This window comes from Physeter macrocephalus, chromosome 11, assembly GCF_002837175.3.
Source record: "Physeter macrocephalus isolate SW-GA chromosome 11, ASM283717v5, whole genome shotgun sequence".
NCBI classification, from domain to species: domain Eukaryota; kingdom Metazoa; phylum Chordata; class Mammalia; order Artiodactyla; family Physeteridae; genus Physeter; species Physeter macrocephalus.
In genome coordinates, this window is record NC_041224.1 from 54,099,070 (window position 1) to 54,127,051 (window position 27,982).

The 27,982-nt window shown below is 44.7% G+C and overlaps 1 protein-coding gene across 6 annotated transcripts in view; it reads right to left on the reverse strand.

Annotated features, from left to right (window-relative positions):
• The window catches only part of RORA (RAR related orphan receptor A), a 741,859-nt gene that overhangs the window by 469,423 nt on the left and 244,454 nt on the right, over positions 1-27,982 (reverse strand). The window lies entirely within an intron of this gene.

The window sequence follows — 27,982 nt, forward strand, 5'->3', positions numbered from 1 at the left end:
TTCCTATTGAGCACTTTTGTGCAGAAGGAATAGAAATTAAGTGTCCCTTTCTTTCCCTTTATGTCTATTGGACAGAGGGCTCTATTAGATATTCTGTGGCTGTTTGTCTCTGTGTGACAGAGCGACGAATAGAAATATGGACCCAAAGAGGTCAAAGAAAATATTTTTTAAAAACATTGTTTCCGGGCTTCCCTGGTGGCGCAGTGGTTGAGAGTCCGCCTGCCGATGCAGGGGACACGGGTTCGTGCCCCGGTCCGGGAAGATCCCACGTGCCGCGGAGCGGCTGGGACCGTGAGCCATGGCCACTGAGCCTGCGCGTCCGGAGCCTGTGCTCCGCAACGGGAGAGGCCACAACAGTGAGAGGCCCACATACCACAAAACAAAACAAAACAAAACAAAACATTGTTTCCCCGAAACATTCAGATAATGGCAGTTAAAGTGGGCAGCTTAGCTTGCCTAATTTGAATTCTGGAACTCTGAAGGAGAGGCTCAAAAGCCCTGGGCTTGAATCCTACTTCAACCATGAACTTGATAATGACTTTGTTTCAATTTCTTCATCTGTAAACAAAGGTATTAGACAAAATCAGAGTGTCCTGAAGCTCCACAGAACACAAATGCTGGGAGATGTTTCTGGGAGCCTTAACGTAAAAGGGTTCTTCACAAAAATAAAAAACAAAAACACAACAACAACACCCCATAAACAGGGCTAATGTTTACATCCCTTTCTTGGAGTGTCACAGTGCTAATGGTAGCTTATTAAAGATTCTGAGATTCCTGATGCAAATAGACCTGTTATTGTTCTTCAAGCCACCATTTCCAAATTTAGTGGACCATGACATGTGACACCTTTAAACATCTTGGGAAACTGGTACAACACACTTTCAGGAATATTGGATTAAATGCTCGTGGAGGTTCCTCTTGCTGCTGGATCCCATGATCCTCTAGAGAAGGTTTCCTTTTTGCCATGTAGGTTTATGGTAGAGACTCGTGATCTGTGAATGTCTCTCTCGATTCCTCTCCCATGCGGCACCTAAGACCTCAGCACCACCCATTGCTTGGTTTGGAAATGGGAGGTAGGGAGCTCGCCATAGGAGAGGCTGCCCTCTATACTTTCCTGCAGCCAATAGGGATTGTAAAATTTTCCTCAGAAGTCCCCAGACTACATGGAAACAGGACTTTCTGCGGAATGAGGAAAACATTTCGTGAAATTAAGACCCAGGTTTTAGATATTTCTCCCCAATTGGTGGAGCCACCTGGCTTCATATCCCTCTCATTGCTACAGAGACCAGAATAGTTTTGAGACCCCCTTCCCACTCCAAAATTACATGACTCCATAGAGATGAGCTGATAGAAAAAATTTTGACTTTATAATAAAATCATCAACTTATGGCTGATGTATTTAATAAGAATGTTGCTCTTACAAAGTCCCCGTGGCCAAGATGGGTGCCAGGAGCAAATACACTTGTCGTTTTCCCTGTCCTCCTGAAGCCAGACTCAACGCTGGGTGACTCTCTTAGGAAGCAGGGGCTGGAGATGACGTGGCGCTTTATGCACTGATTAGGTCACGCATCTGTGCACCTGATTAAAAATAAAACACCACTCCGAAAATTGTCTGGTTGATGCTTTGGGCCATTGGGACGTCTGATTAGATGTCTGCCCAGATGATCTAATGATGGGGCAGGGGACTGGAGAGTTAAACGACCAGGAAAGATAAACTGCTGACACACTAGTTTTCCCTTAAAATCCATTTCCACCATGTCACACCCTGGCGTGTGCACACATACACACAAAATCTAAAAACACTTTCCCCTTTCCTAACGCACAAAGTCTTAACTCCTCTGGGTGACTTTTATGGCCCCCCAAAGGCTGGCTTCACTTGCTTCCTTCTGCTTACAATGTATTCCCCTCGCTCTGGACAGTTCTGTCCTTTGCTCTCCCACAAGTCTGTCTCGTCACCATTATCGCCACTGTTTAGCTCTGTGCGTTCCAGGTGTCATTTCAGGTAATCCTCAAAGCCACCCTTTGAGACAGATACTATTGTCATTTTACAGTTGGGGAAACCGAGAGACAAAGAGGGTAAGTAGCCTGCCCAAGGTCACACAGCTAGGAAGGGGTACACCGGGAGTTTAAGCCCAAGCCATCCGTATCTAGAGTCATCACTCTTAACTACCAGTTTATAGAGGCTACGTTCGTCTTGTCATTTTCTCCAACTCTGATGACTCCACTGAGGTCAAGCGCAAATCCCATCTCTCTCATGAAGCACTCTCTCAGAGTTCTTAGTCCCCCTGTTCTGTCTTCCCCCGATTTGCTACACCTCTCACTCACCATCTCTGTCTCCTGTTGTGTCATGCCGATTTATGTGTGAATGGCTTCTGATCTGACCGCGAGCCTCCTCAAGTCAGGAAATCAGTCAAAGTATTACATCTACATCTGCTACAAAGCTCTGCACAGTATTTGGTGCATGGCACATCATACTCAAAAAGGAACCTGTTCACAGATGAGTTCTCTGACGGCCTTAGGCAGGCACCGGACCATACTCAGTCTCCCCATTCCCACAACACAGACGCAGCTGGTCCTGGAAGCCAAGATCCACAAGGAAAGAAAAGCAACCTAACAAGAAGAAAACGTTTATCACCCACGATGTACACGACAGACACTTCGAAGTCAAGTGCCGATCCTATGAAGCAACCACTTTTTCGTCATCGTGAAGCACCTGAGGTGCTACTTTAGATCTGGACTAGGATATGAATGGGCAGGAACCTCTTCCCTTTCAGAGGCATCTCCGGCTATGAATGGGCCACGGGCGAGGAGGAGGCAGGAGGGGGAAGAAGCCATTATGGTTTTAATGGTTTAATCCGCGGGTAGATGTTGTCAGCCTGGCCCACCTCCAGGAGCACTGAGAACCGCCAGCTCAAGCCAACACAAGCACATGCTAAGCTGATGGGCAGCGCAACACGACGCAGATTGTATAACCGAAGGAAAGCGCCAAGCCCTCAGCAGGTTTTTGCTCCCTGGGGTCCCAGCCTGAAAGCAGTAAGTGATACAGGCACCACGTGGATGCGTTTATACACACAAATGTGGGCAGTCTGCACGTAAGGATGTGGAAAGGTGATGGAGCTGGATTTTGTTTGGCACAGGGCACCAGCCACAGATGCGGGGATTCCTCTGGGACCCGGAAAGGGGTCCCGATAATGACCTAGTGCAGCTTTCTTCTGACTGTGGCCACAGTCAGGCTGGAGGGTGTGAGTGGCTTCCTTTGAATTCTGAGAGCCTTTGCTTTTCTGGAAGTTTTTCAGTTGGGCTTTCTTCTCTAATGCCTTCAATTATCACAGTTCAAATGATTATATTCCCAGCACCTCCACCCAATAGCTGCAAAAGTTTGGCATTTCCTTTACCTACTAAAAAATGGCCTGACAGCAGACTGAGCAGAAGTCTGGCTTTTCAGCTTTTTTTCTGGTGCAGCCTTTAATTTATTTTTCCCCCCTCTCTTTCTTTCTAACTGCTAGAGAAACAAGAGATTAGTGCAGACGGATGGAAATATTTTTTCCGCTTCAGCATTTGCTGTCAGAACCAAGTACTGGGAAGGTTCTCAGATGGTGTCTCCGGCAGCATGGAAATTCCCAGACCCATCTTAAATTATAATCACCTGGTCCCAAAAGAAACACACAGATCAAAGAAGCCGGCTTTTTCTGAGAGCAGTTCCTCGACATGGCCCTTGCAGTTCTATTTGAGGCTTCCCCGCTCTTGTACTTTATCTTAGCCATGTCTGAGCTGTCCTCAACACGCTAGTACCCTGCCTTGGACGCCATCAAATGAACACTCGGCAGCCTTAACATGTCCACCTGCCCAAACATGGATGTTGATATTCACTGGTATTCACAGCCCCCAGGAGCCCTGTACTCTAACACTTGCTAGAAGGGTGATTTGGTGGCATGGTCTCTGTCTGAAGGCACTTACAGTCAAATGGGGAAAATATGAGACTTGCTCAGAAGAATTGGTAGCAAGAGATAAAGGCCAAAGAAATGGGTGAAAGTAGGTGCAACGTGAATTCAAAAGAAATGAAGTGGTGACAGAAGATGGGAAAGATGGTATGGAGGTGATGCCATCTGTGGTCATGAAAACGAGATAGGGTTTTAAAAGGTGAGGAGAGAGTATTCCTGGTATGAATAAATGCATCTAACAACTGCCATGGTTTCCACCACCACAGCAGCTATAAACAGCCACCGTACTATAGGCCATGCACTCAGATGACCTACATACACCATCTCATTTCACTCCCAAACTTGTCAGGTGGATACGACTATCCCGATTTCAAAGAAATGGGAAGCTTTCAGAAGGTAAGGGACCAGCCCCCAATAAAGTCTGATTCTAAAGTCTGAGCTCTTCATGCCCTAAGGCACGGAAGCTAGAAGTTCCACTCTGCCTGTCTGATGTGGGTGGTGGAGGGGCAGGAGAGCTTCAGAGTGCGGGTGGGGGGGCGTGGCCCAGGAGGCACTGCCCACCGTGTAGGAGCAGCAGTGAATGAGCAACAGTGGGGGTGGATGCTGAGAGCAGATGGTTGCAAAGGGCCACGCTGGGAGGGAAACTCAAGAGGGTCACATCAATTTCCCTTAGACGTAGAGCAATGAACCATTTCTGGCCGGTGCTGGCCGGGGAGCTGGCACCCTCTGCTTTTTGGCCTCCTGGCCCCCTGGCGGCGGTCAGCTGGTGAGGAAGAGACTGCATTTACTTGTGAGGCTCCCCTCCCATCCCTCTCTGCTCCCTGCCCAGCCCACTGTGCTCACGGCACTACCCTCAGCTTCGTCCAAAGCCCTTTCTGAGTATCTTAGCGTGACAGAGTTCTTCCAGACACTACAGAACTCAGCCAGAATGGCCCAGTTAGCTCCGCCAGCACATTCTGGGAGGCTCTGACCGGCAGGTAGGGACCTCAGCCCTGGTTACCACTATGAAGCTCAGACACTTAGGCGTCTCAGCCGTCAGGATGGGGATCCACCCTTTCACGGGCCTCTTCCACTAGGATATTCAAGGGGAGGGTCATCAGTGGGTGGTTTACATCAAAGTTAGTCCTCACTCTTGACTTAAGGGAATGGGAAGAAGACAAGAAAATCAAGGTGAATTTAGCACCTACGATTTGCCAGCAACACCCTACCCTTGTTTCAGGTTTTCACTCATAGAAAGCTCTTACAGCCCCGTGGGGTAGGAATGATCCCATTTAAGTCCGGGAAACCGTAGCCCATAAAGTCCTACTAACGCGTCCTGGTCACACAGCGTGGAAGTGGTACCCTCTAGTTTCCAATAGAAATCTGTCTGAGTCCCACCTGGCATGGGCTTCCTATCCTGCTGAAGGCTCTCTGTAGTGTATATGGATTGTTTTCAGCAACCGTGGCACTGATATGCCCTCCTGGGTAAGAAGAGGTATGGCCTCTGGCTGAGGAGGACTGGCCTGCTTTCTTCTGGAAGCAGGGATCCCACCTTGATTCTAACTGGCACAGATCCCAGGACTCAGGTTTGGCAGGTAGTAGGTAGGGTGGGAACCTGTGTCTGATTGCAGGAGGCTCTGGGAGCTTCCTGAGGGAATGAGCCTTGACAGCCACGGTGTTAAGGTCCAGGGCCAGGGTCCAAGGGGAGAGAGTCATTCAGAGCTTTCATCCAGCTCCATTCCCTGTGGCGTCATCCCTGAGCCCTGAAACTAGAAGAAAAGGGTCAGGAAAAACTGCTGGGGCCTGAGGAGTGGAAGGAAGGCAGTGCTGCCTTGTAGCAAATAGGCTAAGTATCGCCAGCAGGAGTTGGGGTGTGGGGTCCTGCTGGGGCAGAATGCAGCGGCCTGAGCAGTTCGCCAGGTGCCCTTCTCAGTAACCAGGAGAAACTAGGGGAGAACATCGGTCTCTGTCTCCAGGCACTGCAGCCCTAGCAGCACAGGGCAGTGCAGATGCCGGTGTGGGAGAACAGGAAAACGACGGCCTGGGAAGGGCAGCCGGGAGGACTGGCTTCAGAAACACACCTGAGTCACCTCTGGGTGAAGCAGTTACAGGAGGGTGGGGTGTAGGGCGAGGTCTTGTGGGAGCCTCCCAGGAACCATAAGTTACACTGAATTAAACCATATTAATTACACCACAAGGGTGTTCCTCAGACCAAAAGAAAGTAAAGCTTCTCTCCCTTCCTCCTCGCCTGGAGCAAACATGTGAGCACCAAGTTGGAACCGGAAACAGACGGGATTCTAGCGACACTCGGAGAACTATAGGACGGTCCCTGTCAGTGAGTGTTTGCCATCTGGGGGCAGACAGTGAAGTAATTAGCAATTGTAACACAGGAGAGCGAGTGGTGATGGAATGATCATGCTGGCATCCACCCCTCTCAGAACAGAACAACTCCTCTCACCTTTGGGAGGGGTCTTTCTGATGACCAGTAGGAAGGAGGTTCAAGACATGAAGGAAGATGAGCTATGTTATTATTCAGTGAGGGACAGTGGACTCCTCAGCTAGTGCTAAAAGCAATCGACCCTTCCACACGGATGTCTGAAAGACCTCCCCGAAGTCAGCTTTCCGGGCCAGCAGGACTGACACAGGAACCTCTTGTACTGCGGCAACTTCTGTGCCCTTTGAGCACCAGCGCAGTACCACGTCCATCACAAGTATTTGTAGTGTTTGACTTCACATCTTTGAGCCCATGCACCACCCTTCCTTCCCAGCTTCAATTTTCAACACCCTGTCATACAGCGTCCCAATAATCGGAAAGGAATAGCAAAATACCACCCTCTTCTCAGTTCTATCACTTCTCTCACCACCGAGTATATACCCTCATGTTGTCCTGAGTGGTCGGGCACAAATCCAAATGCAGAATCAGCGATGGTCTCTGCCCACTGGGCTTAAACTCTAAGTCCCAGCATTAAGGAAACGACTAAGTGTATAATCACGAGAGACAAAGCGAGTCTTACGTGGCAAGAAGTTAATATATCTGAGCGAAAGAAGAAGGTAGTCCAACATGAAGCCATTTGCCTTTGTTGTAAAACAAGACAATTCAATAAACATGATATCAAGGAGAAGGTGCCCTCTGGAGAGGGCAGAAGCCTCTTTCACATTGATGATGTTATTAGGATGCAAGGAGAGTTGTGTCCTGATTTCTCTGTTTGCAAGAACAATTTTTTTGTTTTTGCAAGCACTGGTTTCTCTTGTTTTCCTCCCTGAGACACTAACTATGCCATCCTTCCTCCCTACTCAAAACCTGAGCAATAGTTCACCCTATTTGTTCTGCCCAAAGAGGCCAGTCTATTCCCTGTCTACGTTTTATTGGTATTAACCAATAAATTTGTATTCGTTTACTAGGGCTAATGTAACAAAGTACTGCAGACTGGGTAGTCAGACAACAGATATTTATTGTCTTACAGTTACAGTTCTGGAGGCTAGAAAAACTATCCACTATCAAGGTGTCAGCAGTCAGGGTTGGTTCTGCCTGAGAGCCGTCAAGTATGGAGCTGTTCCAGGCCTCTCTCCTTGGCTTGCAGATGGCCATCTTCTCCCTGTGTTTCCCCATGATCTCCCTCTATGTTATCTGTGTCCAAATTTCTTCTTATAAGGACACCAGTCATGCTGGATTAGGGCCCATCCTAATCATCTCTTTTTAACTTAATTACCTCTTTAAAGACCCTATCTCCAACTAATGTCTCATTCTGCAGTACTGGGAATTAGTACTTCAACATATGGATTGTGGGGGGTACACAATTCAGGCCATAACAATATTCTGTAGAGATGGCTTTCTGATACGTTTCTGAAAGACGATTCTTACCTCCTCAACTAGTTTGCAAGTTCCACCAACATCATTCATTTCCATTTTCACAAAACTTAACAGTGAGTTAAAACAAAAATTGTAAGCTCCACGAAAACCATAATTCGAAAAGATACATGCACCCCTATGTTCACTGCAGCACTATTTACAATAGCCAGGACATGGAAGCACCTAAGCGTCCATTGACAGATGAGTGGATAAAGAAGATATGGTGTATATACAATGGAATATTACTCAGCCATAAAAAAGAATGAAATAATTCCATTTGCAACAACACGGATGGACCTAGAGATTATTATGCTAAGTGAAGTAAGTATCAAATATCATATGATATCACTTGTATGTGGAATCTAAAAAAATGATACAAATGAACTTATTTACAAAACAGAAACAGGCTCACAGACCTAGAAAACAAACTTAAGGTTACCAAAGGGGAAAGGTGGGGGGAAGGGATAAATTAGGAGGTTGGGATGAACATAATATACATTACTATACAGAAAACAGACAGCCAACAAGGACCTACTGTATGGCACAGGGAACTCTACTCAGTACTCAGTAATAAACTACACGGGAAAAGAATCTGAAAAAGAATAGAGGTATGTATTGTATAAGTGAATCACTTTCCTATCCACCTGAAACAAAACATTGTAAATCAACTATACTCCAATACAAAATAAGTTAAAAAAAAGAAAAAAATTTTGTAGGCTCCATGAGAGAAGAGACTGTGTCTGTCTTATTAAGCACTGTTTACTCCTAGAACAGTATCTGGCATCATGTAGGAATGTTTTAAATACTAGACGAATGAATAAAGGACCAGGAAGTTCCACACTGGGAATTACATCCCTCTGAAATCCCCAAGACTTACCTTGCCTTTAGGGAACAATCTGAATGTTGGCTTTCAGTGTAAAAGGAAATACTTCTGTATTTTTGGTAAACCTGGTAACTTCTAAATATGTTGCATCAGCCATGGAAATAAACACATGCTAGCAATCCATCAGGCAGTCAGAAATAGTCTTTGAGTGTGAATGAATAACATTCTGATTATATAGTTCACCAAGGAAGTCAGTCCAGCTCAGCACCAGTTTTCACCGGGTCAAGGCCAATCTGGGCACTTAGGACTGAGGTCCGTCCTCTCGACTATCGTGATGTTTCTGCAGGCCCATGCATTCCAGGTCATCCCTTTAGAATATTCCACTCATTCTTCTGTCATCTGAGCAGAATTATCTTGGAAATACTCTGATGCAATGAATTACACAGAATGACCTTCCGTGGGTCCAATCTGAGCCACCTACACGTCTTCTATAGCACATGCCTCTGGATTCCAATCAGTAGCAGGAACTCAAGTGAAGAATCTCTCAGCCCCATCATTACTTAAGGTCCTTACTACTTGAGTAACTACATCTTCAGTAGATTTTTTTTAAAGAGTATAATGTATAATTGTTGATATAAATATGCATATGTATTTCTACATGGACAGATGTAGCTATATTTATATGCACGTGTTTGTAAATACATGTTTTAATGTTTTATGTGTTCTTTGCAGCATCTACCTTCATCACCCCCACCCCAAAATTTCCCATCAAGAGAGGCAAAGGAATTGAGAATCAACATCCACAAAATGTGTCACCAACAAATGGAGCTAGAAGAGGCAGCAGCAGGTACAGCAAAGAACCCAAGTTCCCGGTTACGTCAATCACTATGACATGTTCCCGGCTCCATCCAATATGATGGGTGGGCCTGTAATTTGTTGTTGCTGTTATTCTGGCACACATCTGCAGAAACAAACTCGTTCACGGTTCCCCCTGCTGAAAGCTCAACCATCCGAGTGCCACAGGAAACAGACTTTGGCATTTTAGCTGCTCACAGACTGGATCATCCGTGAAAGTTTAATTTTCTAAAAATATTCAGTGAGGTGCTTTTCCTGAATGAAAATATTCAGTGAGGTGCTTTTCCTGAATGAGATGGTTTCTGGCTCATCAACATATTTATGCGAGTAAATAGGAAGAGGATCGGTAAGTCAGGAATCTAATCAGCTATCATCCAGTCCATCTGGTTTAATTAGAGAGCGCAGCAGCTCTCCCTTAAAGGCAGAGGTGATTCTGAATGTGGTTTCAAACTCTTGCTATGTTCCCTGCCTCCACGGAGCCCCTTATCAAATTCCCATCACGGAACAACTTGCGACGTGTCACTGCATGCCTCTAAAGGGCATGCAAACGGAAGTAAATGTGGCCTAGGGGAACATCACGAAACACCACGGCTCCTCCATTCATTGGATAAGCATCGATTAATTAAGCATGCACTGGTGCCTACTCTGTGCCAGGGACTGTGTGAATGAGACTTGGACCAGCTCTGGTGGGGGTGACAAATGTGTCATAAGATGATTTCTAAACCCTGAAGTGCACCCTAAGACAGTGAGGTAGCCCCAGGGGTGGGACCCGATGAGGGTCTGACCTGACTCTGTGTGGATAATTGGGAGCAAGTATGTACAGAAGAGTGAGGAAGGTTCTTGACCAGTGGTTCTTAAACTTAACCATGAACCAAAAGCACTTGGAGGGCTTGTTCAAGTACAGATTGTTGGGCCCTACCCTCGGATTTTCTGATTCAGGAGGTCTGGAGTAGGGCCAAAGGATCTGTGTTTCTAACAAGCTTCCCACTGATTCCAATTCTGCCGGTTCAAGGACTGTATTTTGAGAAAAGGCCAGCGGTTCTCAGCCCGGGATCACACTGGAGTCACTGGGAATTTCAACAGCTCCTGAATGCTGGGTCTCCTCCCTAGAGATTGTCTCAATTGGTTTGGTGTGCAAACTGGATAACAGGGCTTTTGAGCATTTGTATTTTAAGAATTTCAAAACTTACAGAAAGGGCTTCCCTGGTGGCGCAGTGGTTGAGAGTCCGCCTGCCGATGCAGGAGACACGGGTTCGTGCCCCGGTGCGGGAAGATGCCACATGCCGCGGAGCGGCTGGGTCCGTGAGCCATGGCCGCTGAGCCTGTGTGTCCGGAGCCTGTGCTCCGCAACGGGAGAGGCCACAACAGTGAGAGGCCCGCGTACCACAAAAAAAACAAACAAACAAACAAACAAACAAAAAAAAAAAACCCAACTTACAGAAAAGTTACAATTACTGTACAAATAGCTTTTTTTTTTTACTGAACCATTTAGAAGGAATTGTTGACACTGTCCCACTACTCCCTTCTTTGTAGTGTGTATTTTCTTCCAAACAAGAATATTCTCCTAGCTAAAATGCAATATTCAAAATCAAAAAATCCACTGATGCATTATGATCATTCAAGTTTTGCCAAATGTTAAAAAAAAAAAGCGTTTTTATTAATCGCAAAAGGACCTAGTTCAGATTACATGTTGCCTTTAGTTGTCACGTCCCTGTTTAGTTGCCTTTATTCTGGAAAAGTTCCTCAGTCTTTCGTGAACTTTTATACCTTTGACAATTTTGAAGATTATGAGCCAGTTATTTTGTAGAAATGTCGCTCAGTTTTGGGTTGTCTGATGTTTCCTCGTGATGGGAGCCAGGTTACGCATCTTCGCGGGGTGATTACAGTTGTGACATGGTGTCTTCTTTTTTTTTTTTTTTAATTTATTTAATTAATTAATTTATCTTTGGCCGTGTTGGGTCTTTGTTGCTGCGCACGGGCTTTCTCTAGCTGTGGCGAGCGGGGGCTACTCTTCGTTGAGGTGCACAAGCTTCTCATTGCGGTGGCTTCTCTTGTTGCAGAGCACAGGCTCTAGGCGCACGGGCTTCAGTAGTTACGGCACGTGGGTTCAGCAGTTGCGCTTCACATGCTCTAGAGCACAGGCTCACTGGTTGTGGTGCACGGGCTTAGCTGCTCCGTGGCATGTGGGATCTTCCCGGATCAGGGCTCAAACCCGTGTCCCCTGCATTGGCAGGCGGATTCTTAGCCACTGTGCCACCAGGGAAGCCTGACATGGTGCCTTCTTATTGTAACCTATGAGGTGGCACCTGGTTCCTCTTTGTCCCAATACTGATAATGTTCACTTTGGTCTCATGCTTAAGGGGGTGACTTAAGCTTCTCCACTGTACGTTGACTTAAGCTTCTCCACTGTACGTTTACTCATTTCCCTTTTGTAATTAATCAGTCCTTTGTGGGGAGGTGCTTTGAAATTATGTAAATATCCTGTTTATCATCAAACTTTCGATTTACTCGTTAAGGTAATTTACACCAGCATGAACTCATGGTTTCTTATTTTGTTCAGTAGGTTATACTCTGTTACTGTCATTATTTGTTTGCAACCAGTGGGAGCCCTTCAACCTGGCTCTGATTCCTGGTTTTTCTAAAGCTTGCCAGGCAATTCTAACATGAGGCCAAGGTTGAGAACCACTTTTATAGGTAGAGCAAAGCATCATATTCAGAGGATCAAAGACAATGAGCACTGCCCCAGGAAAACGCAAGGTTTCAGTATGGCTGGTGGGCAGGATGGAGATGGGGGTGGCAAGAGATTCAGTGTTTAGGGTTCATTGGGGCCCAGACTACCCCATCATCATCATCTCCAACAATGAGGTCCTACCCCTCCGAGTACACACATCATGGAAATGCTGACTCACAGTTCAGAGCATGGACTTCAGGGCAAGGGGCTTTGAGTTCTGCTCTGACACTTCCTAGCTATGCAACCTTACTTACTATGGACTGAAATTCATACATTGAAGCCCTCACCTCCAGGATAGCAGTATTTAGACATGGGGCCCCTAAGGAAGTAAAGTCAAATGTAGCCCCAAGGGTAGGGCCCTGATCCTAGGGGACAGCGTCATTATAAGAAGAGACGCCGGAGCTCTCTGTCTCCCACCTGACCCCCCAACCATGCTCCCACACAAAAAGGAGGACATGAGAGCACCCAGCAAGATGACTGCCATCTGTGAACCAAAAAAGAAGCCTCAGAATGAAATCGACCCTGATGGCACCTTGATCTTAGACACTGAGCCTCCAGAACAGTGAGAAAGTAAATTCCTGTTAAGTCACCCAGTCTATGGTGTTTTGTTATGGTAGCTGGAGCAAGCTCATCTGACCCTAAGTCTGTTTCCCACCTGAAAAACAGATACTAATGGTCCTACTTCCTGGAGGTCTGATGAGGTTTAGCCGGGAAGAAAACATCAAGCACTTAGCATGGCACTGGCTCTGAGTACTTCTATTACTTGACTCATCCTCAACCACACCCGGCACATTCCCATTTCCCTGCCTTTGTTCATGATCAGGTCAGTCCGACAAATACTGTCTGAGCAGGTCCCTGCTGTGTGCCAGCACTATACTAGACCTGGGGATACAGAATACAACAAGGCACTGCCTCAGGTCCGAAGCCAAGAGTGAAAGGCTGCCCACTGTTGCCCTAGGTTAGGAGTTGTTTCAAATTCCAACTGTAGTAAAGGGACTGATTCACCAGAGGAAATACGAACTTGGTTTGGAACCTGTCTTAAGGCCTTGGGCTGCTGAGAAAATGAGTGAGTCATACGATGAGACAATCCTCCATAGTCTCCCTTGGTTTCCTTATATTCATATGGTAACAAAGTTTTCCCCCAGCTTACCAGTAACTGGCTCAATGCCTGCAAACTAACAGAGGTCTTTTTTTTTTTTTTCCCCTTGCCTGTCAAAGAGATTTTTTTCCCCTCCGTGTTGGTCTGAGGTACTAGATAATGACACTCTGAAGAGAAAGCAACTTTAAACCAACTAATAAGCAAAAGTGGAAAGGCCTTGCTGTGCTCCACTGAAATTCAGATGGGAGGACAGAAAAATTCCTGAGCCACAAGCAAACATGACTTAAAGCAAGGGTCCAAGTGACTCATGTTGGAAAAACCATGATTATAACTTTATACCTCCTCTGGGGGTATAAACGGAGGAGTAACTTATTTTTTAATTTTTAATTTTTTTTGGAGGAGAACTAAATTAGGATGAAGGAGTCAAAATAAGTTTGATGGAATAACATCTTTAGAGTCCAAAATTCACCCAAAGTTCACATTTAAGCATTGAAAGGAAGTCATGCATTAGAGGAGCCCAGCTTTGGCTCAGGTATTTGCACAGAAGGCCCCTCCTCTGATCTCCTCTAACACTCCGTGTGTATCTCCCTTACTGCTTTTTCCTGATTTCCTCCTGGAATTGAGAGTTTTTGAGTGTAAGCCCTACTGGACAGTGATGTCCTTAAGAAAGGGATCCTTGCTGGTCTGCACTTCCCCCTCCCGACTTCATGCTCCCCTAACTGCAGTGGGAGGGTGGACACATCAGCGGGGGGAGCAGACGTCCACCATTCAGCCTGGGATTGGGACACCCTGGGCTTTCTACCTTCTGCTGGAAATCCCCACTCTCCATGCTTTTTCTTAATATCTTCGTGGTTCTTCTCCTCGTTCCATTGCAGCCCTTCAATTTTTCTCTCCTCTTTTATCATCCTTGACCTCAGAGCTAGCCTTTCTATTTATAACCACCGAGCTCCCTCTTTTTCCTTCCTTAAAGCATTTCTGCAAACCCCTTAAAGCTCTTCTACAAATATGAATGGTGGATTAAAGACCCTGAGGAGGCTTTCACCAAGGAGTCACATTCTCCTTTCTTGTAGCCGGTAAGAACTTTCAGGAGAGACAAGTATGGTCCTTCAGTTCATAGACAGGACTTGCTCACGTTGGGCTGGCAAGAGGGCATGGAGCTCCTGGCACTGCCCCTCCCACCACTGGCAGCCCACGCCAGGGCAGTGGTTTTCAAACTGGGTTCCCTGGAACCTGAAGCTTCCTTGGTGGTAGCCTCTAGGCCAAGGAGGAGAACAGGAAGGGCGGGAGAGAAGGGTGGACAAGGGTCATGCCTCCCATTCATGCTTCAAACACAGACACTCCGCTTTTATCTGCCTCACAAATTGGGCTTCTTTAAAAGATTCCAGTGGAAATTAAAATGGTTCTGCTGCTAAAATATTTTGCAAGCCACTGTTAGAGTGGGAAAGCATACAGCCAGCCAGATTGGTTGAATGGTGACACATCTTTCCTTTAAGGGTAGATATTGGAAACAGCCAAAGGCCACCTGGAGCCAAGGCTGGTGAAAAGATATGTGAGCACAGGAATAAAAAAGCAGACTGTGGCCATATTATAAAAACACTGTACATGTGTGTGGCTCATGAAGTGCTCCTGGGAGAACCTGGGAACCCCAAGCAAGCATTTATGACACTGTTGGAACAAGTACATAAATCGACCCTATAAGTGTGTGTGTGTGTGTGTGTGTGTGTGTGTGTGTGTGTGTGTGTGTATGTATGTATGTATGTCTAGTCTCACTGCTTTAAAGTCAAAGTCCAGAATTTTTCTAGTTAGTCTTTGGGGAAACAAGGCCTCAGAGTGTCTAGCCTGGGTTCAAATGCTGCTCCAAAAGTTACAGGTTGTGTGACTTCAGAAAAATCCTTTAACCTCTCTAAACTCAGTTTCCTCATCGTAAAGTAGAAATAATAAAATTACTTACTTTATAGGGTTTTTTTGTGTTTTTTTGGTGGAGATTTAAATGTGGTAAAACATGTTAATCCCTCAGCCTAGGGCCAGGCACGGGGTAAGTTCTCTTAATATTTGTTGCTCTTGCCATTATTGTTATTATTGTTATTATTATTGTCATCATTATCCTCTGACTTGAGGATTCTCCATCATACCTGACCAGCTTTCTCAAGAATCCTCATCTCTCTTCAGATAATAGATGGTGTCCTGCTTTCACTGATTAAAAAGCATCAAAAAATGAGGCAGCTTTGCTAAATCATCGCATGACTCATAGGAAATCTGGGATTAGAACTCAAAAGTAGAGGCAGTTTGGGCAGCTGGGCATGGGGAGGACACAAATTAAAGCCCTACCCGCCTTGCCTCAGTGGGTGGAGACATGAAAGAGCCATCAGGAAGGTTCTGGAAAGGAATGTGGAAGATGCCAAAACATGAGAGAATTCTAGAATCACAGGTTCACTGAATGTCAGAGCAAGGTCTGTGAGAACCCTCCTTCCAGTCCACACAACAGTGTGACCCAGAGAGGTTAGATTACTTGCCTAAGGCAACACAGCTCACTGGTGGAAGAGCAGGATAAAAGGTTCTGCCTCCCGTTTCAGGGGCCACTGACTTTTCCCTGACACCTGCCCAGTTTTACTCAGAGCAGGGTCTGTGTGAATTGCCAGGGCCTGTGAGGGATGAGCAGGGATGGCTGGGCAGCCTTGGCCTGCTGCTCTGAAAACGCTCTGATTTTTCAAGTGTGCGGCCTCAAAGCGCAGCCTGCAGTTCTCCTGTCTCACCTTCTACTAAAAACGTTCACTCTGAAACTTGTAACAGCACTGACCTCTGACAGACTGGCACGTCCCAGCTGTTAACATTCTTCTGCTTACAAGAGAAGTTGCCCTTAAGACCCTTGTAGCCAGGCCCAGGGAGGGGGAGACCCTGTCAGGGCCGGGCCTCAGGAAGAACAAAGAGCAAAGTCACCTTGGCTCTGAAAGTCTGGAAACCACCGGCCACTCAGTCCAGCTTCCTGTATCCTCTCCATCTTGTAACTGTGTGTTGCAGATGTGAGGCCTTGCCTCTGGCCTGTCCAGAGAGAGACCCTTCTGCGTGGAATCCCTATCAGCAATCAGCAATAGGGGCCATTTTAAAGGGGACTTATTCTAGCCGTGCAGGACACTGCATTTCACACGACTTTTCACTGATTTCCTTTAGCTAACGTGCTGCTCCTTGAGTCCCAGGGCTAAGTGACCCAGATGAAGACCCCTATGGAGAAAGTCTGTGGACAACCTGGGAGGATGATACCCACAGCCTGACTCCAATGGAGCCCCCCACAGAAGGGAGCATCAGTTCCCCGTGACTCACCCGAAGCCTCTAATGAGCTTGGGTTATTTCACGTCCTTCCAGGCTTCAAGGTGGGTGTGGTAGGATGCATGGCAATGGTACCATAACTGAACCCCAGAGCAGCTCTCTCGACCAGCTCCCCTCTGCCAGCTCATGCGGATCAAGTTGCTCTACTCCTCGAGTTCCTTATCTATAAACTGGGAAAAATGTCTGCCTCGCCCACCTCTCCCCTTTACACAGCCACCAGGAGGTTGTGGACAGAGGGCTATGTCTTGCTAAGGAAAGTGTTCCTACCCCCTTGGGTAGCAGGGAAGTTATTCACTCTGTGCTTTATCTTTGTGGCTCCGGAGTTATCAAGACCCTTGAGAGTCAAAATATGTGAGAAATATAGCCCTCTAAAGGCCTCATTCATTCCAAGTGAACTGAGCCTGTTCTCTGTCCCAGGTTCTGTGCAAGGACACGGGTAGAGAGAAATCGCAAACCAGGCCCCCAAGGAGCCTACGGATCAGCGGCGGCATTGTGTGACTTAAAATGCCATGTCTCCTCATACAACAACCTCCCCTCCTAGCCCAGGGCCGAGGGGACCAAGGGACCAGGCACATTTTCCTGGAGGAGGGGAACGTCGAAGGTAATTTGAGATTTGCCTGGATTCAGCCAGTGAAGAGTGGGAGGTGGCTGTCCTAGGCATTAGGAAGAGGATGGGAAAGGCAGGCCTGTCTGGACAAGGTGCAGCTGGTGTTTCATGGCTGGGCTGGGTGAATGACTGTGGGCCTGGAGACCGAAAGCCAGAGAGATGGGCCAGGGCCAGCCTGCAGGCAGCCCTGAATCTGTGGGGGGTGTGAGGGGAGGGGCAGGGGCCGTGGGATTTCAACAAGGGGAGTATCACTCTGCGGGAAGAGGGGACGGAGGAAGGGGGCAGGGCAGGGTGAGCACGGATGCTGCCTGCAGGTGCCCTTTGGAAGCTACTGCCCTGATCTGGGCAAGGAGCAAGGAGGCCTCAACAATGCAGCCTATCACGGCATACAGCGTGAAGGCAGGCAGACGTCAAGTCAGGTCTGAAAAGAGAAAGTGGGCAAACCAAGCGGTGGATTCCTGTTCCTACATCACCTGGCCTGTCAAGTCCCTTCCAGGCTAAGTCCTACCACTGTCATGGCACCTTCCTGGGTTTGTCAAACAGATTCTTACAGGCCTTCCAGAAGGAGGCCATTTCCAGTTTGCACTGCTCAAATGACAATAAGGAAAGCCGACCCCACAGCTCATGATGAAAAAAGCTGAAATAAACCTGTGGGACCACATTCTGGACATGAGGACTGTATGGAATCGGGCCACCTGTAATGAAACCCCTCCACAGCCAGACTAAGCTGTATTTGGGGGCAAACTCACTCTCATCTAGGAAGTAGGGAGGAGAATGCCTATGTCTAAGAACTCGGAGGATGAAAAGAGTGAACGGATGAAAAGTAACTAAGACAGTGCCAGGCGGGTGTCGAAAATGTGGCCTCTATCACAGTTCCCTGATGCTTACGTGGCTGGCATGTGTCCCCTCTTAATTCAAAGCTGCCACCACCACTGATCAACACACACAACACACACACACACCCCTAACTCAGTTTCCACTTTCAGCCAACAGTTAGGACGGGCAGTCTGTGAGGTTTTCTGGGGCGGGGCCTTTTCAGAGAGCTTTGACTCCCACAGTGCAGCTGGCCTGGGTGATGGGATCAGTTGGAAGGACTCAGGTAATCCCTCCTTCGTTAAGGTACTTTCTGATCACTGAGCAGTGAATCCACAACCCAGCCCAGGGAGGTAGAGAACGGGATCGCCATTCTACTAACGAGCTTGCTGAGCTGTGGCTCTCCGCATGGGATGGGCCAGGTGGGAGCTTGGCTGCGGCACGGGGCCAGGCGGGGGCGGAATTAGCATCCTCGGTTACCTGAGCCCCCTGGACAGCAAAAACCCCTTCAGGACTCAGTACCTTGGACCCTCTGGATTTTCACCCAACACTTCTGCAAATTTCTTTCCTTTTAAGAATCCAACTCCCCACCCCCAGTCAAACGGAAGCTGAGTAGATAGGGAATCACTTCCTACTCCAGTAGAAGGGCTATTAAATGGAAACAACTTAAATGGACCATTTCTGAGCCTCAGGTTCCTCATTTATAAAATGAGGGAGGCAGATGAAATCACCCCAAAGTGTCTCCAGACAAATGCAGATCAGAACAGAGCTAAATGAAGATGGATTCTTTCACATCCACCCATTCTGCTTGTGTCTGAACAGCCCAGGCCCGCCAACATCTGCAGGCACAGTTCAAATTGGCCAATTTGATCTGACCACGTGGATGCTCTCACATACACCAGCTGATGATGGAGAGAGAAATGTTAGCCAAGCAGCCCAGGCTAAGCCCAAAGCCCTGATTTAGATCCAGAACAGGAAAAGGGGTGACAATCTCAGGAGGAGACCCTCGACAGGCACATTTCAGCCATTAGAAGAACTTCACCCTTCCTGCCTCCACGGAAATCCTGGCCCCAGTGAGCTGGGATTACAGGGGGCTGCAGTGAAGCCATGGCTTCCTGCTGAGGAGGGAGGAAGCCACACAGCTCAGCACTACCACCTGCTGCAGGAGCAGGTGCAGCACAGCTATTACCTCGGAAGCAATCCTCCCTCCCACTCCAGGTATTTTCTGAGGACCCAGCCTGTGCCTGGAAATAAATGTCACCTCTGCTTAGGTGGCCATACATCCTGGGTTGCCCATGACAGTCTGGTTTATGCCTGTTGTACGAGCACCCCATATGGTTAATGCCCACTTTCATGCCCAAAGAGTCCCATATGGACAACAAAAAAGGTGGTTACAGGTTCTACCAAGTTGTTTTCAAAATTTGTTTGAGGGAAGGAAAAGAGGCTATAGAACCATCAATGATTAAATTCTAAGATTACTTTTCCAAGACCAGGAAGACTGGAAGTTTTTGCCCATAGAAGTTATTACATATTTAGTTCAAGGAAGAGATGGGGAGGGGATATTAGACATAATTTAGTGTTATAAGATTATAAGCAAGAATGGTATTCTGTAGCCTTTTTAAAAAACAAATGTCAGTTGTCAGCTTAACAAAGCACCCTGTATTTAACAATATTGTGTTAAAACCAAATGTTTATCCATACTCATTTAAAATATTTTTCTATGAAAAGAAAGGTTTTCTTGTTTTTTAATGAGAAGATTCATATAACACAAAATTCACCATTTAAACCATTTTAAAGTAAACAATTCTGTAGTTTTTAGTATTTTAAAGTTTTATACAACTACCAAACTAACTCTAGACCATATCCATGACCCCCAAAAGACCTATAGCTGTTAGCAGACAGTCAGTCCCAATTTCCCTCTCCCTCCATCCCCTGGCAACCACTAATTGACTTTCTGTCTCTATGGTTTTGCCTATTCTGGACATTTCATATAAACAGAACCATATAATATGTGCCATGTCAAGTCTTTTTTTTTTTTCCTCTGAGCATAATGTGTTCCAGGTTCATCCAAGTTGTACCATGTACCTGTACTTCATTCCTTTTTATAGCTGCATAGTATTCCATTGTAGGGATACACCACTTTTTGTTTATCCATTCATCAATTGATGGACACTGGGTTTGTTTTTCTTCCTTTGCTATTATGAGTAATGCTGCTATGAAGATTCATGTACCAATTTTTGTCTGAACATGTTTCCCTTTCTCTTAGGCATATACCAGCAGTGGAATTATTGGGTCAAATAGTAATTCTATGTTTAATTTTTTGAGGTATTGCCAAGCTGTTTTCTACAGAGGTTGGGCCATTCATTTTACATTCACACCAGCAATGCATGAGGGTTCCAATTACTCCATATCCTCTGTGGCCATTTGTAGTATCTCCTTTGGAGAAATGGTAGTCATATCCTTTGCTCATTTTATTTTTTTGATTTGGTTGTTTATCGTTTATTGTTGAGTTACATTAGTTCTTACATATTTTGGATAGCAGATCCTTTTGAGATATATGATTTGCAAATAATTTCTCCTATTCTGTGAGTTGTTTTTCACTTTCTTGATAGTATCTTTTGATGCACAAAAGGTTTTAATTTTGATGAAGTCTTATTAGTTATTTTTTCTTTTGTTGTCTGTACTTTTGGAGTCATAGTTAAGAAACCACTGCCTCATCCAAAGTCATGAGATTTATATGTATGTTTCCTTTCTGAGAGTTTTATAGTTTTCTCTCTTACAGGTAAGTCTTTTTTGTTTTTTTGTGTTTTTTGATGTGGACCATTTTTAAAGTCTTCATTGAATTTGTTACAATATTGTTTCTGTTTTATGTTTTAGTTTTTTGGCCCCGAGACATGTGGGATCTTAGCTCCCTGACCAGGGATCAAACCCACACCCCCTGCAATGGAAGGCGAAGTCTCAACCACTGGACCGCCAGGGAAGTCCCATCTTACATATAAGTCTTGATGCATTTTTTTTGGACATAGTGTGAGGTAAGGGTCCAGTTTCATTCTTTTGCATGTGGCTATCCAGTTTTCCTAGCAACATTTGCTGCAATTATTGTTGCAATTATTTCCTGATCTACTTTTTAAGAATATACAGCACTCTGATTGAGTAACAATAATTAACAAGATGATTACTTTAGATTTTTAAAACATTACACTTTCCCTAAAATCTAGGTTTAAACAATTGAATATTTGGAGTATAATATTAAAAAAGAAAGGTTGAAAACAGCGAGTTCTAAAAATATTTTTGTTTTTAACAAGAACAAGGAATGATAATAATAGCAATTCAATGATATTACTGATAGGGTTAATTATTTTAATTATTTTTAAGAGTTAGCGTTATCATCATCGTCGTCATCATTATTATAATTACTAATAACAATTATCTATTTATGAGTCTTACTAGAAAGAGTAGGGGGATGTGGATACAGAAATATGTACTGGGTAACATCTGTCCACAATTAATTTACACAACATAGAAGGTAACACATGCAAAAATAATGAGGCCCTGCATGTAATGACCAGTGCTACTTACTCAAAGTACAGTTCATGGTTCAGAACTGATCTATAAGCTTGTTGTTACCGGTTTGAGACAAGATAAATACAGAAATTAAGAGTAGTGTTTAGAAACTTATGACACTTTGAGAATGTGGTATATCCCTTCCAAAATGAAAAGTGTTGACTATGGAATTTAGTAATAAAAATCTAGGCTTGTATTTTACATGTCTTTTTTCTTATTTCATTTTTCTGGTAATTCATTTTTATTGTTTTTTTTTTGGTGTGTTTTCTTTTTAAACAAAGTTATTAGTCTGCAATAAATTAGAGGAAGGGAGAAACAAGTCCTTCACTACAGAAAGTTTAAGAAATGCTAGTTTAGACAATCTGTACTACTTGGTTTGGGAAATGAAAGGTTTGGGCAACATTTACTATTTGAATTCGGAGGAAGAGAGTGATCACTATAGACTACAGTGGTTTGAGCAGGGTTTATGGAACAAGAGGCACTTTAAATGGTAACAAATTATAGGTGAAGAAAGGGAGAAAATCCCAGGATTGAGTTGCCTAAAATTGGGAAACAAAAGGCGTTGTAAATTCTACTAAGGTTTTGCATCTCTCTTATCTGAATATAGGCACCCTTTCCATTATGAGGGGTAAGATCAGGAAGTGGATTAAAATCTTTTCATTTCCTCCTTGGCTTTGAAGTTCCTTAAAGAAGGGATGTAGAATTTAAATAGTGTGACTGGTAGACTCTTTGAGTGAAGGAGAAAACATAAATTAAATGTCTTCTCATTTTCAAAATTAAATAGAAGAGTTTGCTCCTGCCTAAGAGAAAGAAAAACTAAATTAAAATGTTTGGCACTGAAAGTAATCAGAATATTTGATCAAATGACGAAAAACTAAACCCTTATTAAACTTCAGTACCTCTATTTTCAAAAGCCATACTTCTATTTGGAAATGGGTGAAGACAATGTTTGGGCTCATGTATGAAAAATTAATCTTGTGCTGAAGCTAGGCAAGGAGTTCCATCTGATACATTTTCTTAAATCAAGGAGTTCTTCAAAATCAAGAATTTACATAAAGCTTTAAATTAAAACCTCTATAGCATTTGAAGCCTGTGGGAACAGGAGGGCACCATGGCTAAGCCAAATCAAGTCACTTAAACTTAGAGATGAAGAGTCCCGGTCATGAGAAACTAAGACTTCCCAGGGGGCCCTGTGTAAGACATGGGTAGGTAGGACTAGGACACAGGACCCTGGATTGGGAGTAAAGGCCATGAGATCCCCTAATTTCTAACCCATGACAATGACCTGTGTGGTTTTCTCTTACTAGAATTAGACATTGCAAACCATCAGTCTCTAGGTTCTTGCTTTTCACATTCCTGAACAATTTGAGGCCACCTCATCAACTACCCAAAGTCCTGGGTGATCACAGCAAGTCAGGGCAGAGAAGCCTGGCTGGACAAGAAGCTGGCAATTGTCACTGGCCATTGGAACTTCAGACATGGGCTCACCAGGTAGCAGTACAAGGCTCTTAGAGGCAGGGTGACGGCCTCTGTTCAAGCTCACTTTGCCCAGCAAGACAGAAACCTTGAGTCTTCGAAAGGCACTAAAAGTGCTTAGATCATAAATCACATCACACGCTGCAGTTGTTATTGATGTATATTTGTCTCTAAATGCAGGACAACTTTTTCCAAGTTGGTTGCACAGGGGTCTGGTTGAGCCAGAAGGGTTACATAAGGCCACACCAATTTCCAGTCTTTCCTGAAATATCGGCTCTGTCTCAGTTTAGGGGGACAAAGAAGTACCTAAAGTCATTGAGACTCTCATTTAGCACAATCCTCAGACTGGGTGATGGAAGCACTTTGGATTAGGCTACTTCTGATCTTCAGAAATGCCAAATGTTCCTTTAGTGGAGGCTAAACTAGGCTCTCTATGGAAAGACTATAATCACATAAAACGGAAAGGATGATGCTGGCAACACGCCGTGGTCAGCTGGGGAAATTAATGCTCAGAACACATTTTAAGACTGAAGACTTGGGGTCGTGAGGTCTCATTCTTTCCTCCCACTCCACAAGCATTGTGTCTTTATCGTTGGGTGATGTTATTCTCCTCTCCAGGCCTTTGTCCCAGGTGTTCCTCCTTTCCTGAGGATGGTCTTTCCCATCATGGTTACCTAAGACACACTCAAGGTCTATCCAATTCTGTTCATTCTTCCAGGTTCAACTCATACTCTACCTCTTCTACAAAGGCTTCTTTCCAAAACACTACTGGGTGGTAAGAAAACCATGGTCTTTGAGGTTGGCCAGACCCGAAGGGGACACATTATTTAATCTGAGTGATAGACTCATCACTATAAAATTCTGGATCATTGTGAGGATTAGAGGTGCAAGATATGGTGGGTATTATAACTTTTATTATTCCAATCATCTATTTGGCTAATGCTCTTTTCTCATGAATACCAAAAACACAACAATCAGAAACACATCCTTTAGCACTTGTACGATGGTGCAATAGTTCAGGAGTTTTGGCCTTAGCTCCCCTAAAATCCTTAAGGGCTGTGAGGGCATCCCATATCTCTGAAGCAGAGACTCTATTTTGCTGAGTGTTCACTTAGGGAATGCTTGCTTTGTGATGGTACTGGGCTGCTTTCATTTAATTCTCAAAATTGCCTTGAAAAGGAGATATTTTTACTCCCTGTTTACAGATTAGGAAACTGAGGCCCAGAGTCACTGATACCTCTTGGAGGCCACACAGCTAGTAATGAGCCTGTGTGGCCTTGAACTCAAGTCCTCTTTAATCATAGCAAGTGTTCTCCATACAGAAGATGCTCAAGTGCAAATACTGACTGATTGATTAGCAGTATTGCACTCATACCCCTAGTCCAACTGCATCCTTCTCTTCATGGCATCTTTACCTGCTGTCCTCCTTGCTGTTGAGAAGTGCTTACCCACTCCAGCTCTGTTAAGTGATAGCTTACCTATTTCTAGAATCAGGTAGAAATATTAATTCCTCTTGGGGTGGAAAAACCAGGAGCAAACATCCCCATGATCAGTCACAGTATACTAATGGCAGGGGAGTCACATTTGATGCTTCTGGAAATGAACCGATAACCTCATGGGTCAAAAGGCAATTACCTTCATTTGGCTCAGGAAATGCCTATTTTTCGACAAGTGAGTGCACTGTTTGGGGATTTCTGTTGTTCTGTTGTTCTGCCTCTGTTGAAAAGAATATATAAAAGTCATAGCCAAAGGCAGCACCCTCGCCTTGCTGATAAACAGCCTATCAACCATGGCAAATCCTGTTGCTAAACTATTAGAACTATGACTCGCTGCTTCTTTGGCAACTGCCTGCTCTCGATGAAGTGCTCAATGCTGTAGCTGTCTGCATCCTTTCCCATCCCTCTACGGTGTGGTGTTTAAAGGCCACCTGAAACACTCTAGGCGAGGTATACAATGTGCTTTAACAGACACAACATCTTAAAGGGCTGACCTCGACTGATCTACTCCGGGTGCACAGAAACTGGTATTTGCACCCCTCCCTCTTCATTTCTACTCACTTTCAGTTGAAAATACTATTATCTCACTCTTTTCTTTTCCACCCAAGAGGGAATCATCCAGAAAGCGCAGAGGGAGGGGCAGTGATAAAGGCAGAATAAAGAAAAGGGTATTTTTTTTGAGCGCTTACTGTGTGCATGTCACCTTAATTAGATCCTAATAAACTTCAGAGTGAGAGGTATCCATATTGCATTATTTTTATTGAGGTGCAGTCCACATGACATACAATTAAACATTTTTACAGTGTACAATTCAGTGGCATTTAGTACATTCACAATGTTGAGCAACCATCCCTCTCTCTAGTTCCAAAACATTTTTACCACCCTTGAAAAATACCCCAAACCTCTTAGGTAATCATTGCCATTCTTCTCTCTCCTCATCACTAATCTGCTTAGATAGAATCTCTATGGATTGGCCTATCCTGGAAATTCATATAAAAGACATCATATCATATGTGAACTTATGTGTATGGCTTCTTCTTTCATTTAGCAGAGTGTTTTTGAGGTTCATCCAAGTTGTAGCATGTATGAGTACTTCATTCTTTTATGTGAATAATATTACATTGCGTGTGTATGTATATAGACATATACACATTTGTTATACATTCACTAGATAATAGATTGACACTTAGATTGTTTCTATTTTTTGGCTATTATGAATGATGCTGTCATAAACATTCACATATAAACTTCCTGGAGGACATTTGTTTTTGTTTCTCTTGGGTACAGACCTAGCAGTAGAACTGCTGCTGTAAGCTGCTATAACATGGAGAAACTGAGGCTGAGAGAAAGTAGGTACCCTGCCCAGGGTCATTCAGCTTGTTATAGGTGGAGCTAGGATTAGGACCCAGGTCTACCTGGTTGCCAACTCTATAGTCCGTCCACTAAACCTAGGGCTTCTTGGGCTAAAAATTCACTGAATAGTTATTTTGTAGAATATTGCTAACTTTTAACCTCAACTCAAACACCCTGAGGTCATATGATTAATAACACTAATTTGAACTTGTGGAACCAGTAGTTTCATTTGGCTCCTGCTGAGGTCTGAGCTTTCTGTTTCCCAGGCAAATCACCAGCAACAGACTTTATCTTGTTAGATCAAATATAACTTTTATTTTAAAAAGCTCCAATTACGCCCTAATGCAGACTTTATGTACTCAGAGGGCTTAATGAGATAATAAATGAAATTTTAATTTGACAATTAATACTATAAAAGTGTTAGGATAGCTTGGAATTAGGAAGGCTTCCGTGTGGTTTTTTTTTATTAGCCATTGTTTTAAGGTATAATTATACTTGTCTCACATTATGACTGGGCAGTCATTAACTCAGTCATTAAGAGGTAGAAAATCAGTAAATTTCTACTCCCGTGTTGTTTGCAGTAAATTGTGGAAACAATAAAAAGTAAAATATAATGGTGAGTCCTATACACTGTTAAGAAATGGTGTAATTCCTTCAAAGCCTATTATTCCTGGATAAGAAATGGCTGATCAAACAGTAAACACATTTATCCTTACCATTCATGAGAAAAGTAAACTTGTGAGACAGTGAACTCTGGAAGATTTGGGGTTCTCTGAATGAGGTAACAAACAGTTTAAAATATGGTACTATAGGGGATTCCCTGGTGGCGCAGTGGTTGCGCGTCCGCCTGCCGATGCAGGGGAACCGGGTTCGCGTCCCGGTCTGGGAGGATCCCACATGCCGCGGAGCGGCTGGGCCCGTGAGCCATGGCCGCTGAGCCTGCGCGTCCGGAGCCTGTGCTCCGCAACGGGAGGGGCCACAACAGAGGGAGGCCCGCATACCACAAAAAAAAAAAAAAATATGGTAATATATATGTATGCAATTACAAAGTTATAACCTCCAGTGTGTGTGAACATAAAGCCACCTACACCTGAACACCCACCAACTGCACGAGCAAGTTTCCCAAGCTTCCAACAAAGCCAAAATACTTGGACCATTATTTTAACATGCACCAATTCAACACTTGACGGTACCAAGCACTAGATGTTATAAAGGAGTTAAAATAAATGGAATCTCAAAATACCGTGTATGTAGAAGTCAAATTATAAACCTTAGATCTACTTAGCTAAAGTGAGTTACTAAGTAAAAGTGCTGTATCACCAAATCCCAGGTCATCCTTATCTGTATATTTATAACTGTTTTTCAAATTAGCGAGAATGAGTCTTATCCAATAACTATTGAGTGTGTACCGCAAATATAAAAATTTTAAAAACAAACGGAGGGCTTCCCTGGTGGCGCAGTGGTTGAGAATCTGCCTGCTAATGCAGGGGACACGGGTTCGAGCCCTGGTCTGGGAAGATCCCACATGCCGCGGAGCAACTAGGCCCGTGAGCCACAACTACTGAGCCTGCGCGTCTGGAGCCTGTGCTCCGCAACAAGAGAGGCCGCGATAGTGGGAGGCCCGCACACCGCGATGAAGAGTGGCCCCCGCTCCCCGCAACTAGAGAAAGCCCTCGCACAGAAACGAAGACCCAACACAGCAAAAATAAATAAATTAATTAATAAACTCCTACCCCCAACATCTTCTTTAAAAAAAAAAAACAAAAAACAAACGGAAACCCTCTCGAGAAGACATCAATTATACCTAGGAGAAAATAACTATCTCATTCTTCTTCCCAGAAGCAAGTGGGAAGAGAGCAGAACTTCCGGTATCAAGTTCACTTCTAGCCAAAAACCAAAGAGCAAAACTATAATACCATTAAAGAAAGTGGGACTGCTTGTTGAATGAATAAATAAATGAAAGAAAGAAAGAAACACTAGAGACGGAATCAAGAAGTAGGTAGAACTTATTTGGAAACTACACACTGGGTGAGGGGAGTCTCATTGTGGGTGGTCAGAGAGGTGATAGGCA